Genomic DNA, 18,222 nt, shown 5'->3' with positions numbered 1-18,222 from the left:
TAGCATAAAATAAATGTCGATCAAACTGTTGCTTCAACCAATCAGATTTTGAGTTGGCGACACCAAGGCCCTCTAGCAGGCGTACGGAAACGTCAGCGTATTCACACGCTGTGATTGGCCAGAGCTAGCAAACGGCATCTGTAGCGAGCTGCACAAGCAAAGATATTGTTGTGTTGATTTAATAGCTGTTTTGTCAACCCACAATGGCTGAAGGAGGAGAAGAAATGGATTTGGTTGGAGATTTACTGTCAAAGCCATTTTCTAGACGGACTTTTCAAGAAAAGTTGGACATTGTTAAGCAAGGTCGGGCAACTCCGAAGCTAGCAAGGCTGTCACAACCGGGAAAAGGATTTGTCCGCCACTTTCAGTCTACTAATTAAAACTTATGCCAGAAATACGACAGGGCAGGCTCGACTTTCAGCATTAGCTTCGATGGCGATAGAAAAGGACTTCTTGATGGAACTGAAACGCACGGATAATCTGCACAACAGAGTAATTGAAATCTTCTTGAGGAAAGAAAGGAGGATGGATTTTGTGTACAAATAATCAGGATTTTTGGTGAGTAAAATGTTGCTATTTTCCTAAATAATATTGCAATTTTATCAGGTTATTTTTGATGCTTTTTTATGTGTGTCGCAGCTGTACCTGCAGTAGAAGTTTTCTAGCCATAAAATAGTTATTGAGGGTTGGATTGATTCAGACCGGGCACTACTGAAGGCCTAGGTGTGAAATGCAGTTTTGCTGTTTTTAATCTTTTAGTAGAATAAAGTTCAGCATCTAAGTTGAATTTTTGGTTATCGACTGTTAATTATTCAAGCAGTTGGACGTTTATATTCATGCTCTTATTTTGAAATGACTGGAGTCTGTTTATGGAGCAGTTCTGTTTCCTCTCCTGAATTTCTCCACCTGTGTTTTAATCCTGTACCCAGAATGCATTGCAAACAGTTTGAAATCTTCTCATGTCCTGCGTGTTTTCTGACTGAATCCTTTTCTGGCCAGTAAGCCAAAATTACCAACGGAGTTAGAAACTCCTAATCGCTCAGGTGGGGTTGCAATAACAAATCTGACCCTGTTGGTGGCGACATACTACGGAGTAGGACATGTTTCACTAACACATGGTGGGCATCAACATGGTTGAATTTAGCATGTTAGCATGTTGGTGTAGTGCTTTAATGTTGGCAGATCTAATGCTTAATATTAGTGCTTTACGGTTAGCACAGCTAGCTTCTTAGCTAGCTGTTCCCACCAATGGTGGGAATTGGATGATGAGGAGAAATCATCCAATGAGGATGATGTCTCCTCATTGGTTTCGTCACTCATGCTGCCTCCCATTGGCTACATCAACAAGATGATGAAAAAAAGGACAGAGTTACATTTCAAATTAAAAACAAGGAAGCAAAACAAACCATTTCATGCCGTCGCATGAGGCTGACTAACGCTGGTTCTGGTTGTTTGTCATAAATAAAAATAATAAAGCATAAGAGCTGCTCAGTGAGACGTTGTGGTGTGTTTATTCTGATGTAGAGAAACTGAGACGTTCATTGTGGCAGTGAGCCATTAGAGTCCGGCGCTAACAAAGAGCTATAAATCACTGATGGTATCAGCCGGCAGGCCTGAGGAAACTCGCCTGGAAGCTGCATTCAGAGCAGGAGGAAGACGAGTGTTAGGATGAGATAATAGCACATCACTCCTCCACTTAAACACAACTTTTATTCTTTAAACAGATTCTTGGTCAGAGAACGAAATAAATAAATAAAAAATAAAGAAATCAGTTGAGAAACACAGACAGCGGTTACCATGGTTATAGTCCTGCACAGTTATTATCTTGTTTACTGGGAAACGTCAGAAAATGATGGTCTGGATCTGCTTTCAGACGGTGAATCTGTGCATGACTGTAATGAAACGAATCTGCATTAAACTGTATCATAATAATCAGCCTCAGATTCTAAATCAATTAAAATCAGCCTGAAAGATTCGTTAATTACATTTCCCACGATTCCCAGGTTTCAGCAAGTGAATTTAAGACTTTTAAAGACATTTTTTAATGTCACTTTGAATTAAATTTAAGACTGAAAAAGCTGTTATTCTAGACCGCGGTTGGGGGAACTTGCTGCATTACAACCAAGCTTAGCAAAACCTGTGAACCTGCTGCTGTGCACATGATTTTTGGTAGCTAGCTAACCAGGGTATATTAGCAGCTAGCGCCTGGCAGCAGAAACGGCCTCCATGTTTGCATGTGACTCAAACTTTTGCTTGACAGAAAAGTCCAGTGAGAAAAACTACATTAAATTGTTCTGCCACAACAAAATCTTAACATGTTTAAAATTTAAATCAAATTTGAGACATTTAAGACATCCAGGCTCAGCAGTCAGCTGTTTCAACACTCTTCACTAAAATAAAGACTCATCGTCAAGAAAAGAAGGGAAGAAGAAGAACGATGTTTGTAAAGTTATAAAGAATCAGTGTAAAATAAAAACAGAAATGCTGCAGGTTAAAACTACTGAGCAAACCGACCCACTCAGCACCGATAACTGTTATTATCTGTCGTGTTTGTTTCTGTCAACATATTTTGTAAAGCAGAAACTCCAAAACAATAATCTTAAAATATTGAAATGCAGTTTAATCATCATGATGGGAAACACATATTGTGCTTCTTTTGAGCTGCGTTGCCTTGTGCAAAGAGGTTTTTCATTATTTAAACCGTCTTTTAAATATTTGATGTTGAGCCACAGTGAGGTGGACTGTCCTGCATGTTTTAGACGTGTCTCTGCTGCAACACATTAAAATGACTCCTGATCAGACAGGAAGCTGTAATTCAGCTGTGAAAACAACAGTGCATTTCAGGTTTTTGTTCTAAAATAGTTTTAGACAGTTTTTGATCACAAAGGCAGTAAAATATCACCTTAAACATGTTAAAGTTGGTTTTCTGTAATTAAACGCTCTTTTAGTGTCAGAGTGCTCAGAGTATCTCAGATATGATGGTTTACAGGATTATTTATTCACCTCAATACTCACGATTCAGGCTCAGGGTGCAGCTCTGTGGATGTTTGGAGAAAAGGCCATTTAACCAGGATGCATGTCAACTTGGACTCATGATGTTAAAATCTCAGTAAAATGACTTTTGGTTTCCAACAAACTGAACCACTGACAGCGTTCGGTCTGGTCTTGGTGGAGAACCAAACGTAGACACAGGAAGTAGATTCTGTTTCTGAGCCAGTGGAAAACATGGAGAATGTAATCATGCCATTATTTGGCTTTTGGGTTTTAAATGATCGAGGAAGTAAACCAATCAAACTTTCAGAGAACCTGTGGAGAGTTGGAACTTTAATAAAAGACGCCCAGCCTTCGTTTATTAGTTTGTTCAAACGAATCGCTCCAAAGTTGATTTGAAACTGAGACAATCGCCTCCTAATGGTCTCCAGGATTGTTCTGCAACCTGGAGCGACTGCTTTGTTCACATCTACACAGATAAACTGCACCAAGGAGGGAAACAAATCAGAGTTCATTTTGAACAAAGTAAACATTTGTGAAAACTCACTGAGGTCCGACGGACCTGGTCTGACTAGAGACTAAAACTCCATCAGCTCTGTGGTTCTTTCTCTGTGCTCCGAGTCAAACCAACCGGCGGTTTGACTCCAAATGATTCGAACTAAAACTCATTCTGTTCACCAGGCGTTGTGGACCAAAGTGTAAAGTTAATGATTCCACATGGATGTAAATCTTTTCTGCTTTAGCAACCAGTTGGCATTAACAGCCCTGCAGGCGACTCTTCTGTAGGAATATTTAACAGCCTAATAAGTCACTAAATACTCTCCCGCCTCCATATTAAAGCTAATACAAAGGGACTCGGAGGAGGTGTAACTTTTAGGAACTGGAGCTGCACAGACCTGATGTGAAGCTCCGCTGCTCCTGCAGAACTCTTCCTCTTTTTCTATCTCCAACAGTCCGAGTACGTCGTCAGACTTTTAAAAATTAAAACAGATGAAACAAGATTCTTTTTCATAATCTACCAATGGGACAAGCACTTTTTCATCAATTTTAATAAGTTATTGATGTAAAACAAGCTCCTATATCTGGCTGGAAACTTACTTTAAGTTATTTTTGTCTTTTTTCATGTATATAAAGACATTTGCACAAGAAACAAACATTCTGGGTAACACTGTGAACAGAAAATAACTAATCGAAACGTAGAGAAAAAGGTCTAAGATGTTTAATTGGGAAGGTGAGAGAATCTTGCCGCCCCTCCTCAGAAACCTTCTGCACATCCCAACGCCAGGATTTTATCCTCCACTATAGGTCACTAATGGGAAGAGAGCAGCGGTATTAAACGCTTCTTAATGGACAGCAGGCGCGCAGCAGGGCAGATGTTACAGCTTTTACAGAAACTGAGAGGTGGATGGAGGGAGAGAGCGACAGCCGGCTGCAGAGAAGCTAAAGTTCACGGCTTTATTCCTAAATGCTCAAGTTTAACCGTAAATATACCAGAGAATACGCAGAATAACGGCAAAGTCACAGTGTTGGAGCATAAAGAGCAAGTTATAAAAAGAAGATTCCCTAAATGTTGCAGTCATAAAACCCAATATAAGAACTCTAGAGAAATATATAATATTGAAATGCAAAGTGAATAAGTTTCAAGGGGAATTTTCATTTAAGAGAAAATGCTTAAAAAAATCAATATTGATAAAAACTCCCTGCTGTGGAGTCGAAGCGAATGCATAAACACGAGCAGGAGAACTGTGCTTTTCTCTGAATTTCTGCTTTAATTCGATGATATCACCAAGATTGTTGTTTCTTTCCAGAATCTGATTCAGTCAGAGAGTCAAATACATCCTGCCAAGAAAAATAGGCAAAAAATTCAGTTTATAGACATGAAAACCCAGAAAGAGCTGCAGTGGAAGAGAAGAGCTGAATAAAACACACAGCACAGGTTTCAGGGTATTTGTTTAAAAACCAGACAGATAAATGTACTTCCTATGAGACACAGATTTAACATCGACAGGAAAGAGGTACACTGCAAAAACACAAAATCTTACCAAGTGTTTTCTCTAGTTTCAAGTGCAAATATGTTAATAAAATAAGACAAAACAACTTAAAGGTAACTTTTCAGCAAGATAAGATTGTTTTAAGTCAATAAAAAGTTTAATATTAATGAAAAAGTAGTCGTTCCTCTGGCAGATCATTTAACTTATTGCAAGGAAAAATGTATGGAAGCCCATTTCTGCCATGAAAAAAAAAAAAATCCCAACAAAAATCAAAATGGTGACTTTCATAATTATTTCACATATAACTATGAAATATAACTTTTTTTGTTTTGTCCCCACCCCAGTTAACATGCTGTCTGAGATATACACAGCGTTCCATTTGATCTGTCTAATATGGAATATTTCCAAAGGTATCTCACAATCATGGCCTTGAATCTCTGTTGGGCTTTTATTTTTTCTTCATGGCAGGAATGGGCTACCATAAAATGTCACATTATAACTAAAACCAGTACTTTTTAAAAATCAATATTAAGGAATTATGGCTTAAAACAAGTTCCTATATCTTGCTGAAAAGTAACTTATGATTTGGTTTTGTCTTTTTTTGAGTGTACTAAGATAATTGCACTAGAAACTGGACCAAATTTTAGTAAGTTTTTGTGTTTTTGGACTGTTTCAAGCTTTGCCCTCCATAAACTCTGGTAAAAACCAGTTTGACCAGTTCAATTGGGATCGATGGTAAAAACTTAATGAGCTTTGATAAATGTTGCTGCCAAATCCTAACAAAGTGTGTGAAATTCCTTTAATGTAGAAAGATGCTGTAAAAATCAGAAAAGGATAAATATTGCATTGTGTGCAGAACAGTTCAGACTCTCAGAACTGTTCTGTTTAGAACTGTTCACTGAGTTCTAAACAGTTTTTAACCTTTCCATTCAAATGATTGTTTGAATGCTTTCAGCTCCCCAGAGAATTCAAAAGATGTTCATCAGCAGGAGATGTTAAGGCTAAAATAAAGACTCTGAATTTATTTAATTACTTAGAAATATGTATTGAATGTCGGCATTGAATTGTAGCGTAGTTATATGATGGTGAACTGCAGATACATGTGGGTAAAAAGCCAACAATTACCCAACACTGAATGAAGTTAAATTACATTACAGGGACATATTATGCAAAATTCCCTTTTTTTACATTTTTATTTTACTTCCATTTGTTTCTCAGCTGCTTCTAAAAGCAGCTTAAAAAACATCCAGACATTTTGTGGCAACAAGTTCATGTTGTTTGGTGTCTGAAAAGAAGCCGTTTCAAAAACTTCTTAATTTTTGAGTCACATTCCACAAGCGCTGTTACCTAGCAACCCCAGTGGAGTTCCGCCCGTTACCTAGCAACACAAGCTGAGTTCCAGCAGCAGATTATTTGGATTTAAAGTGACAGAGCCCTTAAAACAGACCATTCTGATAGGTCAAAATAGGCAGAATCTCATTCTCTAAGAATGATTTTCTAATGAATGTTTGTGTAGATCTGTAGATCTATTCTGACAACAAAGCATAACACGTCACCTTTAAAGGAGCAACAAAGCACTAGCTAATTGTAACATTTTTAACAACAGACTAGTTTGTTCATTGCCTATTTCAATTATATAAGAATATACGGTGTTTTTGCAAGAGAGGAAGGCATGCATGCATGGCATCAATCTGACTTGGGAAGAAACTGTCTCCATGGCAACTGGCTTCTGCAACTAGTCCTCTCTAGCTCCGCCCTGAAGGTAAAAATGTAACATTTTGTGTCCAGCATGTGTGGGGTCTGCAGATATTTTAGCTTCCCTTCTTTTTGATCTGTGAGATTTTTAGTCTTACTAATTAAATCTCCATTTTCCTCTCATTTTAAACAGATAATGGAGTAAAAGTGAGATTAGAAATGGTTCAGTTCGTTCCTGATTCCTCTGTGAATAAAAAGGATAATTTTTTTGCTCTAATCTGTAAAGTCTTACTAACATTTACAGAATCATACATTTTGGTTTCATCGTGCCTGGTTCTGGTCTAAATATAAAGTGAGATTTTAATATAAATCTGTCTACGTTTGCGTTTTTGTCACATCGGTTTTAAAATGATGACAGTAATAAAAAGCAGAGGACAGATGGAATCTGCGTTTGAAGATGAGCAGTGGAGATGTCTGGCTGCAGAAACAGCCTGCAGACCGCAGCACAACATGAAGGAGGAGAAGAAAACCCGTCAGCAGCTTCCCACACAGAGAGAGAGGCAGGACTGGAATATAATCTGACTGAAGCCAAAAATAAAGTAGCTGAAAAACTGCAGGTCAGCCTGCAGTCACGTTTAAATGGACCACACAGAAATACTCCAAATTATTTCATTTATATTTAACAGACTGCTTTTTAAAGTGAAGCTTTCTCTTATTCAGGAAGCAAAGAACTGAATTAATCGATTACTAAATTAGTTGACGATTGTTCCAACAATCGATTGATCCGATTAATCCTTCAGAACCAGCCAACGTCAGATTTATATTTTTACTCATCACAATTTTTTCTGGGATGAATTTAGAAATATTTGTGATATTACAGTTCATGTATGACGAGAAATGTGATATTTTAGATTTAGAAATTACCCTCGTCTTCAACTCTCCCTGCACTTCAGCCCTAAAATGAAAATAAAAACAATGTTCAACCGAGCTGCGCAGGACTAGCACGGACTGTTCGCGCCAAAAAATAGAAAATTACAATAAAACTGTTTATAAAAACCCACAATAACGGTCAAAACTGCTACATAACACACTAACAAACAATAATAAACATCATGTGCCAGAGAACTCAACATGAACAACATCATCCATAAAGAAAACAAACATGGCAGCAGCAAACTTTCCCTGGCCTTACCCTCAGCAAGGCTACGGAAGCCCCAGAGGCACAAAAGAGGCAGAGCGCAGAAAGGCGATTCCCGCAGGCAACAATAACACAGGAAATAAAAACTGAATGAGATAAAATTCACAAATACTCATTATAAATAACAATTTAAAAAAGTAAATTTGTAACTCTGTTACATTAGTTATGAACTTTATGATTCACTGCTTTCTTGAGAGGGTGTGAAAGTTTCTGCAACAAAAGCCTGAAATGAGGGAGAGCGGAGAAACGCACCAACTCCAGATTTAACATTTATTAACTTCATCCAGCTCCGTCTGTGTTTTATGGCTCTCTCTGGTGAAGACGGCCTCCGTCTCTCTTTCTCGGCTGTTCTGGGTCTTGATTTGTGACGCCGGACTTTGAAAAGGCCAAACTCGTCAGCGGGTCTCCGGAGGACGAGGCGCAGACAGGCGCCGGAATTGGTTCCTGCTTTTAAAGTCCAATTCCAAAGCTATGAATCTCAAACAGGTCGGGAGGAAAATCTCAGAGTCTAAATCCCACCGCAGCCTCTCACACGCGAACAGCTTCACTAAGTGATTCCTCCGAGCTGCGCTGCCTGTTCAGTCTCACCTTTACGGTCAGCAGGACTCCAGGACCGGCCATTGTACGGGAATCAGCTTCCGGTGTGGCGGAAAGTCGCAAACTGATTAAAAACGTTATCCTGCTGCTTTTACATCCTCAAGCTTCAAGCGTTTGCTTTCCTCTTACAGATTTCTTCTGTTTTTCCTGCTTTTGTCAGATTTAAATGGATCAAAGAATCTTAATTAAAATTTTCAAGGCGATAAACTATGATGGAGTATAACAACCAGACAGGAGATTCTTTTATTATGATTTTATAGCAAAATTAAGTCATATCATTGTGAGAATAAATATATAAAGTAACAAGAAATTGTTTTGAGAAAAAAGCTTTTTTTAAAGAAAATTAGTTATGAGAATAAAGTTGTAATAATAAGAGAATAAAGACATAAAATTACAAGAAAATCATTTTGAGAAAAAAGCATTTTTTAAAAGAAAAAAAATGTAAATAAGGTCATAATATCACCAGAATAAAGTTGCAAAGCATTAAAGTTGTAATATGAAAATAAAGTTGCAAAATTAACAGAAAAAAATGTAATATATATGTATAAAGCTGTATTAATACAAGATTAATGTCATTATGGTACCAAAAAGTTATAATATTACAGCAGTGAAGTTATAATATGGGAATAAAGTTTTTTCTTGTAATTTTCTCCTGCTCACATCCAAGATGGTGGTTCATGTTTTAAATTAAAAGCAACAGCAGATCTCCTGTTTCTTCTTCAAATAATTCAGCTCCTCCCAGTCAGTTTATTACAAATTAAATATGTTAAGCATGCCGACAGGATTCAGATCCAGACCGTTTTTCCACTCCTCTCCATCCGGATCCCGCCTCACTGAGCTGGTACTGCTAACGAGGGGCGGATCAGAACCAGTACCTGGTTTTCTGTGTTTTCACACATGAACAGCTCATTGGGTGGAAATCAAGCAGCGCAGAAATCATTTAGGAATTCAACCAGCTGATAATGTCTGCAGCCAGTCCAACAATTAGAAATCGTTATTCATTTGCTGGCTCAACAGCTCACTGCACAGATTCAGAGGCTCAGAAAATAAAGTGATAATGAGGAGATTATTCTGCGCTCCGAAATATTCTGGGATTTGTCCTCCTTCCTTGTCAAACCTCCAAACAGCAGCAGAGGTTCAACATTTTATCAGGAAAGTAAAAAACTTTTAAAAGAAGGTCTGCAGCTCTGACAAAATCTTTCCAGCATCTATAAGGTGTTAAACTGTTAAACTTTAGACTCCAAGAGTCTGATACAATCAGACTCAGTTGTATACATGAGAACCAATGTCTTTTACAAACAGCAGCAGCTAAAAACCAACAGGAACAGAAGGAGACATTTTGTTTCATCGTCAGGAGCTGAACGTGAACACTTCCCACGAGTCAGGTTTATTCTGATAGCACATTTTCACAAGCAACGCATTTGAAACTGCTTTACGTCATAGAAACTTCCTGCAGTCTGCCACCAAATGAAAGAGGAATAAACATTTAATCAAAATCCAATAAATCAAATCAATGTTTCATTATGAGTCCATTAATCCTGGAAATGTTCTTCATTTAAGAAGGCCGGGTTTGGAACCGTCTTTATGTGGCTCTGAAGGTTCAGGTCAAAGGTCAGGTCTAGTTTCTATCTGTGATAACTGAGGCTGTGCATTGACTCTATAACTCAGGATCTATAACTCCAGATATATAACTCTAGATCTATAACTGCAGATCTATATCTCTAGATCTAAACTCTAGATCGTTCCTCTTTAGGTCCAAAGATAACTTCAGTTTCTGTTCAGCTGGAGAAAGTTTTGGCGCCTCAACGGATTGATTTGTTCTAACGATCTGTTCAGTGACTGGATGGTTCAGAGACACCTGGTGACATCATCATTTACAGGTGTGCATCGTCTCTGCACAGAAACTCACCAGGTTTTTGATAGTTTACTTCCTTTTTCGTGGTCCTGTGAAGGATGTGAGGATGACGCTGTCTGGAACTGATGAAAGTTTTAAAATTTGTTCTAAATGCTCTTCATTTTGAACCAAATAACAAAAAACAAAGAAATCTACTTAAATCCTTCCACAAACTGTAAGAAAAATAATTACTTCCTGTTATGTATTTAATGGAAGAAAAATGGAACGGTTGCTATGGTGACCGGCAGGTTCAAAACATGCTGCAGACACATGAACAATGCAAACTCCAAAACTCCAAACACACACAGAAAAATGCAACAGAAAAATGCTGCAATTACAGAAAATAAGAGCAAAAATCTACAAACAGCAAGAGAGAAAAAACTGGAACCACAGGAAGTAAGAGCAAAAGGGAAAATGCTGCAAATAGCAAAAACAACAGCAGCAAGTATAAAATGCTTCAAATTCGATCCACTAAACCAGGGGTGCCAAACTCAGGTCCTCCGCTGTCCTGCAGGTTTTAGATGTGTCACAGGTACAAAACACTGGAATCAAATGGCTTCATTACCTCCTCCTTGTGTAGATCATTTAGTCCTGCTAACGACCTAATTATTCTGTTCAGGTGGTGCAGCAGAGGCACATCTAAAAGTTGCAGGGCAGCGGGCCTCCAGGACTGCAGTTTGACACCTGCGCACTAAACAAAAGTCCTCCAGGCCACTAGGGGGAGTCTGGAGTCGGTAATATAATCAATGTAAACATGCTGCTGGTCTATAACGTTGTGAAAAACATGAAAACATAATTTCTTCCTTCCTTTCAACTTTCTCCTTGGTGTCCCGTCTTTACTGAGAGTCTAGTCCCATATGATCAGTTGGTCGGCTCCCCCTGGTGGTCTGGAGGATTTATGTTCTGTGGCGTTATTTTGGTATTTGTTGCCCGAGGGAACGTGAAATGCGATATGCAGTTTACTCGCAAGTAGGAGCTGCAAAGATGACCAACTTAACCGCATTTTGAAATCGATCATTTTGAATTGATTGTGATTCTAAACAAACAAAAAAAAATTTCTGCACCTTCTATAAGCAGGTGCAGACGACAGATTGATGGATCAACGCAGAACTAATGAGACAGAGAATTACAAAATCTACAAAATTATAACAATTAGAGAACAACTAGGAGGTGAGAAACGTCAAACCCTTTGTTGATGTGAAAACATAGTTTATGCAGATTCCAGCTCTACAGGCAGGAACACAAACTAGACAGGGATTCTTTTTTATCATCACTACAGAAATAATTCGGCCGAGCTGACTGTGACGGCTGTGAGCCAAGCACTAATGCACCATTAAGGTATTTATCTCTCCTAAATAAACAGCCGCTCCGCAGTGTCCTCTGCCTCGTTATGTTTCTGATACAAACTGGGGAAAGTCATCCAAACAGGCTTTTTATAGAATTGCTGGATTAACCTGATTTTTTCCTGTAATATCCTGCATCAATGTGTGTTTTCAGTGAATTCACTGTACAGCATCCACCTCTCTCTCACACACACAGAGAGAGAATAACCTTTTGTTCCACCTCCACGGTCCCCAATTACAGTAATCTCCTTCCTGAGTTAATCCTGCTCCAAGGAACTTTGAAGTGGAGGCGCTTCGGCGAACATCAAAGTTTCTCCTCGGCTCACGGCGGCAGGAGAAACTCTGCGGGAAATAACGGCTGAGGATGGAGGAGGATGTCATGGATGGAGAATCCCACACAACACAAATATGCCCTTCACCGGACCATTAGAGGGGAAATCCACCTGCAGCCTCAGACTCCTTTCACCGAAGTTTGGCCGTCTTACAGAGGAACTGGAGGCAGAAAATCCAGTTAAATATAAAAGAGGCGAAATGTTAGGTCAAATGGAGCCATAAAGCACAACTTTATGGCTCCATGTCTTAAAATGTTTTTGTATAATAATAGCACTACTACACCGATACAAACTGCTATGGCTGTAGAACAACATGAAATGTCAGCTTTTATGATAGATTTAACAAATTTATCAGTTCAACTTCCAAAACGATAAGAGGATTTAATTAGATTTAAAGACGAGCAGGTGAAACATGATTTAGGAGAAGATCGAGAAGTTAGATGCTAAAAACAAAACAAAGAAACAACAACGGGTATAAACTGCTCAGTTATTTTACTTTAGCCCCGAGGTCACACTAGACTTTTTTGTTATCCGTCATGTTGACCAACAGCACTAAAAAAAAAAAAAAAAATCGGTCATGTACTATTTTTACCCGTCAGTTATAATCATATTATTTAGGCCATTTAGCTGCATTTTCATATGGTTTAGTTAAAATTCACCCATTTGAACCGTGAATCCAGATCCCATCATACATAAAGCAGATAAATGCATCTAACTTTTTCTCCATAGAGACAAAAACCACTGACTGTGGCCCCAATAACTTATAATAAATTAAATGGCTCCACTTAAATTACGGTCACTTATCTTGCTGTGGTCTGAACGCACAATCTCACAAATTCCTCCTGGTTCGCATCTGCAGAGGAATCTGCACTGGTTCATCAGTCAGCTGGATCTGCCTGATCCAAACCCATCAGTTGAACTCTGTGTGTTTTACCCTGCGCGGTCCGGTGTGCGCTTTTACCAGGATCTTTTTGCGTAGTTTTGCTTCTCCGAAACGAACTGATGTTACGTCAGCTGCTCTCCTCCGGGCGCAGGAGTGTCACGTCATCAGCTCCATTTGTTAAAACCGCTGGGTAAGTTAAGTTTAATTCTTCGCAGCGGCGGAGCCGCGTCCGCAGCGCACTGCGCAAGTTACGGTCTCGCTAACTTCTGCACCGTAATTTATTTCCTCAAAGTAAACTGCCAGCTCTTTGCATTCTGTTTGGTTTGCTCTGGTCTGTAATGGAGACTGGAGTTAAAATCCATTTCAACCAAAGCTTTGCAATGCGCTTCCTAACCAGACGCTCCAAAGCGTCCGGTCCATAACGCCGTCAGCTCCCGGTCAGAAAGACGCATTTAGTTCAGAGTCCGTGAGATGATATTCAGAAAGGATTTTTTTATTGATTGATTTTAGCTGCTTCTACGATGAACTCTTTGCGTAAAGTCTATAATGTCTGCCCATGTGCACCAGTCGAGGGTGTTAATTATAACCTGTCAAAATCTTCCCGTCATTTAACAAAACAAACCAGTCAAATACGTTAAATATCCCGTTGACCTGTAGATTAATACGTCTGGCGACAGTTAAACACAAACGGAGCCCAAACACCTAGCTAAATGTTGACTTACTTAGCATTAGCAACTAGGCAGCTAGTAGCTTTTAGAAATAAGAAATAGGTAGCAACTAGTCTTAAGCATCAGCAAGAAGGCAGCTGGTAGCTTTTAGCATTAGCTTCAGTTTACTTACAGAGCGGCATTTCACAACAAATGCTGCTATAAGACACTTTTTAAAATGTTACATTAGCAGGTAGATACCTAGTAACTATTATGATTAGCAGCTAGGTAGCTAGTAACTATTAGCATTAGTAGCCATGTAAAAAGTTTTTAGCATTAGTAGTTAGGAAGCTAGTACATTTTAGCATTGGAGCAAGGTAGCTAGTTGCTTTTAGCAATTGCAGTGGCACCTGGGTGACTAGAAGCTTTTACAATTAGCTGGTAGCTTAGAACTAGCTCGTGAAAATTACTAGTTAGCTTCAAATTTCAAGGAGCGGACTGCTACGGGAGTTTCCTCCTGATGCCGAGAACAAAAGCACAACAGCTTTTGTTTGTTTTTACAGCAGAGTGGGCTCCTCATTATTTTTGTCAGAAAAGTTTCCATTTCTTTCTCACCTAACAGAAAATGAGCATCAGAATTAATTTATATCAAGTACTTTAACTTATATTTCACAAAATAAAACAAAGATCTCTTCTTTTATGTTTTTATCATAATAGAAATTATGATGAAAACACTGAGACTCGATTGGTTTTTAGTATTTTTTTTATCTTACCAGTAACTCCTTGAGGCCCCTCTCTGCCCCCTAGCGGCCCCCCATGGGGCCGTGGTCCCCACTTTGAGAAACACTGCACTATTTTATGGCCCAGTTGGACTGGTCATACTGGTGTGGAGACAAACGGGACTAGCTGGTGTGTTTCGAACATTTCTGTCCCCCAGCCAACGCACTGCGGTTTATTGGTTCCTGCTAACCAGGTCGGTTTTATTTAACCGTTTCCAGATTGATTCTAGGACTTTATTACTAACTTTTTAATCGTTTCTCTGTGAAAATAAAGTATTAAAAGTCTGTATGCTGAAACTGAACAAAACTTACTTCAGCAGAGTTTTTTGAAGGGCAGCCAGGTTACTAAAATCCTACTTTACTTAACTGCATCGTTCAGGATAAAAGTTGTAACAAAATTCACGAAAGAGTTTCGACAGAGTCGACTTTTAGATGACGGGGCTCAGCTGAGGTCAGGGATGGTCCTCCAATAATCACCAGAAATAAATTCAAAAAGTCCTAATTAAAGGTTACAGCCTGCGGAGAACACAGGTCTGCATATAAAACTTTAATAAAACCAGGACTCATGTCTTCCTCTCCTGATCCACAAACCTGCAGCTTTTCCTTCATCTTTGCCTCCACACCTTATGAAACGTTTAATCATCTGATTCACCCTCACTGCTGGTCATGGTCGCACTAACAACTAAACCGGCTTTGATTAATTATTCAGGTTGAGTTTCCTTTTGTCTGCAGGGCTTTCAGACGATTAATTAGAGTCCAGACGGGCGGCGCGGCGCGGCTCCTCGGCCCTGAATGAAAACCGCCGCAGTGGAAAACAACCAGGAAGATTTTCTCCATCTGCTTTTGTGAGAAAATCAATTTGTGGCTAAAACGTTTTGTAAGAAGAGAGGCAAAATGTCATCCTCATTAGCTTTTAGTTTACTGACGGCTTTCTGAGTTAAGACAGTCGGAAACAAAAGGCCTTTATGAACCCAACATGTTTCAGATCATTTTCCTGAGCGTGAATCTGAACCGGTCACGGCTACTGAGACCCGAACTGAAGGAGGAAGGAAAGAGGGTCAGGAGGCAAAAACACGCGAAACACGAATCTGATGGGAGGCTCTGGGTTTTAAAGTGGCTCTTTAATGCCAGGCTTTATGGGCGAGTTATGGCCGACACAAAGGGAAGAGGAAGCAAAACGCTGCCAGGTTCTCAAGGTTCCTATTCAGTCCCACTGCTTCAATAACTCAGTGCTGCAGGGATCTGGGACTTTTCCCTATCAGCTTCACATACACGCTGAAAACTGTCCCATTATTCGCCTCAAAATAGTTTAAACAATATTTAGACATTTTTACTTATACTTCAGGCGTGTTGAAGTAGAATGTATGGAAGAAGATTAGGGCCACTGGAAAAAAAAAACATTTCTCAGAAGATTAAAGTCAAAATTGTGAAAAACAATTAATTCCAAGAAAACTCAAAATTCTGGGAAAAAATCTGAATTTTTTTTTTTTGCAGTTTGAGTCCAAACTGCAAAAAAAAGAGTTACAATTCTAAGAAAAGTCAGAACAACAAAGAACGTCAAGATTTTTAGAAAAATGTTAGAAATCTGATGAAAAATTCAGAATTCTGAAATTAAAGTCAAAATTGTGAGAAAGTCAATTTTTGTGTCTTAAAGTCAGAAACTCTGAATGTAATTGTACAATGATACAATTTTGACATTAAAGTAAAAATTCTGAGAAAAAAGTAAATTTTTCTCACTTCAATCTCAGAATTTTGAGATTAAAGTTAAAATTGTGAAAAAAAGTCAAATTTTTTTTAGAAAAAAAAAATCTGAATCCTGATATTAAAATCAGATTTTGTTTTCATTGCCCCTAATCCTTTTCAATAGAAAATCAATGTGATGGATTAAATCCTCAACGAAACTCGGTGAAACAATATTCAACTCGTTTATTCTGAGTTAACTTTTCTCTGCCAGACGCACCAACTTGAATGTTAATTATAAAACTGTTAGTCATGCATAATCTTCATCATGAAGCCAGGAAGTGAAGAAGATCTGGGAGGAAATACAAGAGCAAACATTACCCTAAATACTTTATCAACATCAAATAAAAAGCCTGTAACTCAGCACTGTGAAATATTTTTAGAAGTCCAGTAAAATATTTAAGGAAGACGATTTCTTCTTCTTGACTGAATGCAATGATGTTTTTACACTTTGTTGGCTTTTTGGCCATTTCAAAACTCAATTTACAAAGAAATGATTCTATTCCTCATCTTCAGTGTTTGGTTTTATAAACGTTAAATATAGTAGATTAATCTTCATAAGATGTTTTCAGAAATAAGAGTCAACTGTTACTGTGGAGATGTTAAAAAACTCATTTTAAATTGTTGCTGCAGCAGAAACTAAATGGATGAAACTGGAATAAAAGCTGAAGGTGTAAACCTGAAGTAAAGCGGCTCTGCTGTCCTGATCGACCGAGGAAATCATCTTAAAAACAGAAAAGCTTTTTTCCCTTTCTGGAGCGGAGACGTTTCAGGGGCAGATTGAGGATTAATGAAAGGAAGGAAATCTTTTGGACCTTTTTGTTGTTGTAGTTCAAACACAATCTTTGATGCTGGAGTTAATTTGAGCCGCTGGGTTTGATGTGAAGATGAGAGCCGGACGTCTTAAGGCTCAGGAGCTGCAAACTTTATCTGCTTCTGTTCAGTTCTCATTGCTTACATGGGAGCCGCTTCGCAGAAAAGCTTATTTTAAGATACGTTTAAATAAAACACCAAACAAAGCAATACATCCATCTTTTCTTCTCACTCTGAAATTAAATCTGAGCAAAATTCTCTCGTTTTCACTCAGAATCAGCAAAATGATTTCTATCTGCTAAAAGTCGCAGCGTTTTGCTTCGACACGATGAAATCAGCTTATTATATAACAACAACGGAGCTCTTCCAGTCTGCTTTATCTACTAGATGCTTGAAGCAGCCGCATTCATCTGGTCAAACAGTTATCAATCAATCAATGATCTTTATCGTCATAGAAACCATGAAAAAAGCAGAAAAAATGCAGTAAAAAGCAGGAAATGATTGTGAATTTGAACCTGGTCACAAAGCGTCATCATCTACAGAAACCCCAAAAATTACTTATTTGGTAAAAGTTTACTGAAGTACTGAGTAACTAATCAGATTAATCAATTAATATTTAAAAATTACATCATCAGACGAACCGAAATATAAAGTTAAGTGGAAATTTTAGTATTTTAAGGACTAAAATTACATATAAGTAACAAACAAATAAAATCAGGTAAAAGTATTTTTTTTTTTTTTCAAAATCAGTTTCTTTGAATAAAAAACTTAAACTTTAGCAGAAACTCCAGGCGTGCCTGTCTGGTGGATTTTTGGTTAAAATATGTTTTAAAGTAGTAATAGAAAAGCTTCATAATAAAATTACTAAAAGTACAACGTAGTGAAAATATTCCTAAAAGCACATTTAAAAAAAAGTTACTCGAGTGAACTTGCCAGCTTTTTTGCAGAGAAAATGTTAAAAATCAGAAGTTTAATCATCCACACTAAATCCAGGCAGAAAAAAATGAGCCAATTTCAAAAACTTAACAATAAAACCCTTAAAGGAATTATAAATGAAGTTGAAGTTCCTGCTGTCTGGAATCCGAAAGAAAGTCCTGCCTGTCGTTAGAAATGATCTGACAGCGACTCATTGCTCTCAGCCGGTTTCTAATCAATATTAAGGAATTATTTACTTAAAACAAGATCCTATCCTGAAAAGATGCTTTATAACTTCATAAGTTTTGTCTTATTTCAAGTGTAATAAAATATTTGTGGCTGATTCTTTTTATCCGCGGTATGTAAACTTCTTGTTCAATCAGAATCAAGTTTCCACTGAAGGA

At 38.2% G+C, this 18,222-nt stretch overlaps 1 long non-coding RNA gene across 1 annotated transcript; it reads right to left on the bottom strand.

The window, feature by feature from the left end:
- Nucleotides 1–4,625: 4,625 nt before the first annotated feature.
- Nucleotides 4,626–8,417, bottom strand: LOC107838524 (uncharacterized). The gene is made up of 3 exons (XR_001664610.1): nt 8,128–8,417; nt 7,870–7,961; nt 4,626–4,830 (listed from the first exon to the last, which is right to left on the bottom strand). It is a non-coding gene; the product is annotated as an uncharacterized LOC107838524 (long non-coding RNA).
- Nucleotides 8,418–18,222: the final 9,805 nt, after the last annotated feature.

Source organism: Poecilia formosa, unplaced genomic scaffold, assembly GCF_000485575.1.
Source record: "Poecilia formosa unplaced genomic scaffold, Poecilia_formosa-5.1.2 Scaffold272, whole genome shotgun sequence".
NCBI classification, from domain to species: Eukaryota; Metazoa; Chordata; class Actinopteri; order Cyprinodontiformes; family Poeciliidae; genus Poecilia; species Poecilia formosa.
Note: the sequence above shows the minus strand (reverse complement) of the source record. Positions and strands in the feature narration are given on the sequence as shown.